The sequence below is a fragment of the Cupressus sempervirens genome, chromosome 3 (assembly GCF_028749045.1).
Source record: "Cupressus sempervirens isolate cs-2001-9-10 chromosome 3, ASM2874904v1, whole genome shotgun sequence".
Lineage (NCBI taxonomy): Eukaryota > Viridiplantae > Streptophyta > Pinopsida > Cupressales > Cupressaceae > Cupressus > Cupressus sempervirens.
Window position 1 is genome coordinate 797,952,788 of NC_143120.1, and position 8,573 is coordinate 797,961,360.

Genomic DNA, 8,573 nt, shown 5'->3' on the forward strand with positions numbered 1-8,573 from the left:
TTACCCTAACGATCTCTTAGGACCCTAGGGTCCCTAGTGATCTCTATGCGGCCACTAGTATCCTCTCATACTGATAAAGCATACTACAAAATGCAAGGTCGCAACCAACTATTCTCACACAAGACACGTAGGAAACCTACTATGTAAGTGGGCAAGTTTCATCACACGAATCATGTTGGAGTTACCCTAGCAATCTCTTAGGACCCTAGGGTCCCTAGTGATCTCTATGCAGCCACTAGTATCCTCTCATACTGATAAAGCATACTACAAAATGCAAGGTCGCAACCAACTGTTCTCTCTACTCCCATCCTAGTTTATAATACTAGCACTCAAGGCATGGGTGAGAACATACAAAGACTCTTATTAGGTTCATTTAACTCTTATTTAGTGTAATGTTTTCACTTATTAAACAACTTACAATGAGTTACCTTGGAAACCACTTAGGGCCCTGCTCCCCATTGCAAGCCACTTCCTAACACTACATATAAATTAGCTACCCTAGGCTCATAAAATCTCAAATCAATAATCATATCAAAATCACCTCAATCATATACAAGTGACTGGAAAGCATCGAAAGATAATCCAAAATAATCACATTAGTTCTCTACGAGCAACTGGAAAGCATCACAAGACAAATCAAAATACCCATCAATTCTCAACAAGAAACTAGAAAGTATCCCAATAATACTGATCAGTGACTTAAAATGGTTAAGTCCAACATGTCAGAACATGACATCTCCAAGAACAAGAAAAAAAACACCTCAATCCTATCAAAGCGAGTAGAAATAAATTCAATTATAATTAATCAAGGACTCAAAAATGGTTAGGTCAAGTAGGTCATACATTTACCTCAGTGTCATACAAGGACACTAGAATGCAATAATAATCAATGGTCAAAACATCTCATAGAGCATACTAAACACGTTACCATTGTTGTGTATAATAGATCGAGATAAAAAAAACATAACATCACATACACATAACCCCCAAGCCTTTGGTAATAACCTAAGACTAGTCAACACTAGGACCACCCAAACCCCAAACATAGATAATACATAAAAATAGAGTAGTCTAATAGTTTGGTTTGTTTGAAAACATACTGTTGTATTAAGTGTAAGGTTTTGATTTTCATTTTGATGTATAGTTTAAGTGGATGAAAGTCATAGTTTACCCTATTGGGATTAAAGATAGAGTAACTGAGAGGGGGGTGAATCAGTTACTAATAAAAATTAATCCACGGATCTCTTAAATGTCTTAAAGATCTAGTTATTGTTGATACTTGGTAAACAAATGCTAAAGCTCGATAAATTTAAACTATTACTTATCTTAAAGAATTCATTCATATAACAGAAAACAAAATGAACACAAGAGACATCAAATTTTAACATGGAAACCCAATATGAGAAAAACCACCAAGTAACTAGTCACCAATTTTTCACTCTTCTGAAGTGAGCCGTGTTAGGAGCCAACCCTATTAAAGGTTACAATACACACTATTAGGTGTGACCCTATTAAAGGATTTAATCACCCTATTAGGAGTGGCCTTGCTAGAGGTCTTTAGAACAATTCAACTAAACTATCACCTTGTTAGAGGATTTACAAAATGGCTATTGAACCAACTCCGTTAAGAGATTTGAAATCACTACTACAATGGTTAGAAAGCAACACTGAATTGACCTGAACAAGATTCAACTAAATTTGCTGGCTGCAGGTCTCTGTTCAGCATCATTAGATCCACCTTGATCAAAAATCACTTTGCTACTCTTCAATGATCTCTGATCATCCTTTAAATTCACTTTCAAAATAATATATCCTCATATCTCATTGATTTCACACACTTCCATCTCACACACTTAGAGTTTGCAACTTGACCTCTTAATTATACCATTCAGATTGTCAAGTTGGCCCATTTACATGTTACATTTATTAGTAAACCATACATCAATCGGCTACAAATATTACTCTAAACAAATAAGCGTTATTTCATAAAACAATGAAATCCTTTACTAGCCGACCCTGCTTGGTGAATACTACTTCCAGAAATTTCCTAAGTTAATCTTCTTGACTTGGTTAACATTGCAATATCTTTAAAATCCTTTGACTGCTGAGTTTACTTGGTAAGAATTGTTTCTGCCACATTTCTTTTGATGACCGAGTGAGCTCGGTAAGAACTGTTTCTGCCACATTTCCTTTGATGATTGAGTGAGCTTAGTAAGAACTATTTCTGCCACATTTCCTTTGATAACCAAGTGAGCTTGGTAATAACTATTTCTTTGATAGATACTACAAGTTTTCTTTACTAACCTCCTGCGCTCAGTAGATTCTATCATTTTGCCTCGCTGACCATCTGAGCTTGGTAGACTCTATCCTTTGCCTTGCTAACCTTCTAAGCTCAATAGACGTTGTCCTTTGCCTTGCTGGCCTTTTGAGTTTAGTAGACTCTATCTGATGATTGATATGACATTTGTGTGACATCAAAGGCAACACACAATTGAACAATTGTATCCAACAATCTCCCTCTTTGGCATTGATGGCAACACAACATGTCATAATAGAATGAAATTTGAAACAAAAAACTTCCTCTTTCATAATAATCTCTCCCTTTTACACAAACTCTTATTATTTTTCTAATTTCAAAAAGATATGATAGTATACTCTCCCTCTTTGACAACACATGCCAAAGACCACACAAAACAATAATTGAATAGCATTGTACCTGATATACTGATTCATATGCAATGTCTTCATTGGTTTGCTACATCAACTAATAGATCTTCAGTTCTATTTTTGTTGATGCATCACTAAAACTATATTTTAGCGAGCTTCAAATAGGGGAATGACCCCTAACTTACCTCTTAGATACAAGAATGCATCCTTAGGTAAAGGCTTTGTGAATATGTTAGCAATTTGTTCTTTTGTATGGACATATTCCAATCTTATTTCTTTTTTTTTGTACCAATTCTCTAACAAAGTGATACTTTATGGCAATATGATTGGTTTTTGAATGCATCACTGGATTCTTGGAGATGTTTGTTGCACTTGTGTTATCACAAAACATAACAATGGGTTCTTTGATTTATTGCTTCATACCTTCCAATAATTTTTTAAACCACACAATGTTTGAGAAATTTACTACTACTACAACATATTCAGCCTCTGCTATGGATTGAGATGTACAATTTTGCTTTTTACTTGTCCAAGAAACCAACCTTTTTTCAAGAAAGAAAGCTCCTCCACTTGTGCTCTTTCTGTCATCAATATTTCCTTCCCAATTTGCATTAGTAAATGCCTTTAAATCCAAATTTTGTCCATGTTTATACCATAATCCATAATCTTCAGTTCCTTTTAAGTATCTCATGATCCTTTTGATTGCCATCATGTGATTTTTTTTTGGTTTTGCTGAGAATCTTGCTAAAATTCCTACTACAAGGGCAATGTCTGATCTTGTGTGCACTACATATTGCAACTTTCCAATCATAGATCTATACAATGTCTGATCTACTTCCTTTGATTCATCATCCTTGGTCAATTTTAATCCAGTACACATAGGAGTCCCAACTAGTGTGTAGTCTTCCATACAAAATTTTTTTAGTATCTCCTTGATTTATTTAGATTGAGTGATGTAGATGCCATTCTTACTCTATTGAATTTGAAGAACAACAAAGAATTTGATTTCACCAAACATTGACATCTCAAAGTCCTGGTTCATTTGTTCTAAAAATTCTTTGCAAAGATCATCATTTCTTGTGAACAAAGTATCATCTACAAATATTTCTACCAAAACAATTTTATTATTTGGTCCTTCCTTTATGTACAAACTACTATTGTCATTAGTTCTTTGAAAACCAATTTGAATAAGATAGTTATGCAATTTTTCATACCATGCTCTAGGGGCTCGTTTTAGACGGTATAATGCTTTATGCAATTTACAGACCATGTCCTTGTCTAGATCAACAAAACCTTCAGGCTATTCAATGTAAACCTCTTCATCCAATATGCGATTGAGAAATGCTAACTTGACATCCATCTGATAAACTTTGAATCCTTTGAATGTAGCATATGCAAGTAAGGTTCTGACACCTTCCAATCTTGCAACAAGAGCAAAAGTTTCTCCATAGTCTACACCTTCTTCTTGAGAGTATCCTTTGCATACTAGTCTAGCTTTGTTCCTTGACACCTTACCATCTTCATTTAACTTGTTTGTGAATACCCACTTAGTTCCAATCACATTTTTGTCTTTGGGTCTAGGTACAAGAGTCCATGTTTTGTTTTTCTCTATCTGTTCTATTTCTTCAATCATAGCTTCAATCAAACTTTCATTATCTTGTGTATCTTTGACATTTCTAGGTTCAAAATCAGCAAGTAAACAAGTGGCTTTCAACTTACTTCTTGTCATTGTTCCTTCTGATTTATCTCCAATGATCTGATCTAGTGCATGATGCTTCCTGACATACTTGGCTAACACAAGCTCCTCGTCTTTTCAATGACTTACATTGTTATCCTTTTGTATCTCAACTTCTTGTTCTAGATCTAGTTGATCAAGCTTGGTAGATGTTGATTCAATAGCTTCTGTTTGCAACTTGGGTTCTATCAACTCAGGAGGCATTAGCTCGGTTTGAACTTCCTATGACTTGGTAACTGAAGACTCTAGAGTTGAGAATTCCTGATTAACAGGTATACTTGGCATTGTATCAGGTTCAAGGTAAAAAAATCTCCTATAGTCTTCAGGTACCCTTTTTATTTCTTCTTCAGATCTTTCTGCAAACTCATCAACTTTCACATGTGCACTTTCTATGACTTTGTGAGTAGATAAGTTCAAACATCTATATGATTTTCTTTTGCAAATGTATCCCAAAAATATTCCTTCATCACTTTTTACATCAAATTTACCATTTCTAGATTCTTTCAAAATGTAACATTTGCTTCCAAATACTTTTAGATAACTTATATTGGGTTTGTAGCCATACCACAACTCATAGGGTGTTTTGAATGAGTCCTTTTTCAGCTGTACTTGGTTCAAGGTATGAACTATAGTGCTAATAGCTTCATTCTAGTATTTGATAGCAATGCCTTTCTTAATCATTAATTTTCTTGCACAATCCATGATAGATCTATTCCTTTTTGCTATTCCATTTTCTTCAGGTGTTCCAGGTGCTGAAACCTATCTTTTGATTTCCCTTTCAATGCAAAAGTTATTGAACTCGTGTGAAATGAATTCAACACCTTTGTCAAATCTTAAGCATTTTAGTCTTTTGCCTGTTTCCTTTTCTACTCTAGCCAAATACCATTTGAACTTTTCAAATGCTTCTGATTTCTCTCTTAGGTACATGACAATCATCATTCTTGAATAATCATCAGCAAATAGAATGGAGAATTTTTCACCAGTATAAATTTCAATGCCAATGGTTCCACACAAATTAGTATGCACAATTTCTAGAACTTGTTCAGTTTGATAGTTCTTTCTTTTAAAACTAGTCTTTCCCATTTTACCAATTTGACAATTCTTCCATAGTCTTAAAAGTATTCAAACTTAGTTTTATCACCAGTCATGTGATGAGAGCAACCACTATCTATGATCTATGTATCATTTCTGCTCATATGAGAAATGAGTGCCATTTCTTCATCATTATCAGACTCATCTTTCACAGCAACGTAGACAATTTCATCTTCTTATTCATCATCAGAATCATTAGAATCTTTAGCCATGAAACATATTTTCTTAGCTTTATCTTTGAATGATTTGAAGTCTTTTTTGCCTGTAATGCCCTGCCAAGGGATCCAAAGAATTAACCTAGAATTTTCACAAAGTTTAGTAGAATTTTTTTTTTCATGAAAGTAAATACCACACATAACTTATGCATAATAACGGAAGCAATAGCAATGTCCATCTAAAATTAAACATAACATATATAATTAGATTACATTCTTTAAGATCCCTTAACGTTGGATTACATCTAGAAACATTTAACATACATAAATCCATCTAGTACAACATCCACATGAAATAATAATGATAAGTTCAATGTTTATACATTACATTTCAAATACTCAATCATCCATTGTACATGTCACAGGGTATGACAAGCTCAAAAGAATATACATACATAAGGACCATCATCCTATCCTAATCCATGATACATCAAAGTAAAGATAATCACATGATATACATGATACATCATCATAGAAGACATATACATCCATCATAAAGATCAAACATAATAAACTAAGTGCACGGTTCCTCCCAACTATTAATAACATCATTAGACCATCGTGGATCCTAGCCATCCCTCCGTGCATAACATTCCAAATTATCGAAGAGATCATCGGTACTAATATAATAGGACAATACAGTAACACCTGACTGCGTGGTACCTAAGTGGTCCACTCCCACCATGCTGAGGAGATGATCTCAAGTCCCAAACAGGCTAACAAAACACATAGCACAAATCTCTATAAATCCAAGAATCCTAAAAGTATACTAACTCAAAGGTTCCAAACACAAAATCCGACATCTAATCCTAGAGGCACACAATGACATGTAGGAACCTACTATGCAAGCAGGAAAGTGTCATCGCAATTATCATGCACAACTTACCCTGGCAATTAGCTAAACTCCACGGGTCCATACTAATCTCATGCGGCCTCTAGTATCCTCTCATACTAACGAAGCATACTACAGAATGCACGGTCACAACCATGCATTCTCACTACAAGCACTCAAGGCATGGGCGAGAAAAAAACACTTATCTTTTTAGGTTCATTCAGTTAGTATTAGGTGTGAATGTTATCACTTATTAATCTAACTTACAATGAGTTACCCTGGCAGCCTCTTAGGGCCTCGACCCCCATTGCAAGCCACTTCCCATCACTACATGCAGATATCCTACCCTAATGCTCATGGAATCTCAAAATCACAAAAGATAATCCATAATAAAATCATCAGATATGCATACAAGCATCAAATCTCCATCAGCAAACATCCATAGAAAATCATGATCACAACAACTCTCTATTGGCAACTGAGGTATCACTAATAATCAAAGTATCCAATGGTTCTCAATAACCAAAATATATCTCATCATACTGATCGAAGACTCCAAAAATGGTTGAGTCAAACATGTCACATCATGACATCATCAAGAATAAATCCACATTACAGTCCCAACATGGCGACTAGAAAATAACCAAGGATAACTGATCGATGACCAAAAATAATGGTTAAGTCAAGTGTCTCATACATAAGAATCTCAACTATAACAATCAGTAATCACAAACAATACATAGAGCATTCCATCACATAACCATGGTTGGGTTTATAAAGATCGAGATTAAATATCATCATGACATCACAATCACATAACTCTCAAGCCTCTGGTAGACATCCTATAACTAGTCAACACTAGTCAACTCAAAACTCAAAACAATAGCATAAAGAATACACAATGCAAACACATGATTTGGTTTTGCTAAATTTACAATTTGAATTTAAATGCAAAAGTCTCAGTTTACGTTTCCAAGTTTAGAGAAAGAATTTGAAGGAACATTTATACGTTTTGAATGAATACAAATCCATTCTTTAATTATAATTTTAATCCAAACGTCCCCCACCAATCTAACAATCAATATTTAATATACTTAATAAAACAATTAATTTAAATCATGAGCCTTTGATATAAATCAATTATCAATTTTACAATTATAAAAAAAATAATCATATTTACATATTATATACATACTTATATATATATATTTATATTAAAATATATACATATAAATACATATATGAATATATAAATTTTTTTACCATTAAACAAAATTGAATTAAAAAATTTGATTAATGCCAAAATTTTTAATAACAATTAAAATCGAATATGGAAAACGTTTTTTATAAAAAACATATTCATATAACACATCTGCCGGTACGCACGACCCTGCGGTCACAGGGCCTGCAACGTCAGTGGTACTGCGTACCACTACCGTCACAGTACCTACGATGGCGGTACACTGCGACCACAGTGGGGGCGCGGGTCTTGTCCCCCCCGACTCAATATATAAAATGTTTATATATTTTTTTAAATTGCTTACGCGATTCCCATTTGTGATTTGGTTTAAAACATTTCTTAAAATATTTTCACCCACGGGTATGTTATCCAATTTTTAACAAATATATATTATATATACATATATATGTATATATATATATATATATATATATAAGTATATATATATATGTATGTATATATATACAAATATATGCAGAATTAAAAATATCACAGTATATATATATATATATATGTATGTATGTATGTATGTATGTATGTATGTATGTATAAGCAAATTGACAATATATCAATACAAACTTCAATTTTTAGAATTCCTCCATAAACCTTTGATCTCCCAAAATTTTCAATAATTAATTTAATGGGTTTGACTATGAATTTCAACCCTAGCCCCGTGTTCTTTTAGATCTATGCATATAAAGTTTTCAAATAAATTAATCTACCCATATTGAGAATGCACAATAAAATATGAAATTCCTCAGAAGACATATGGAAGACACGAAGAAGACAAGG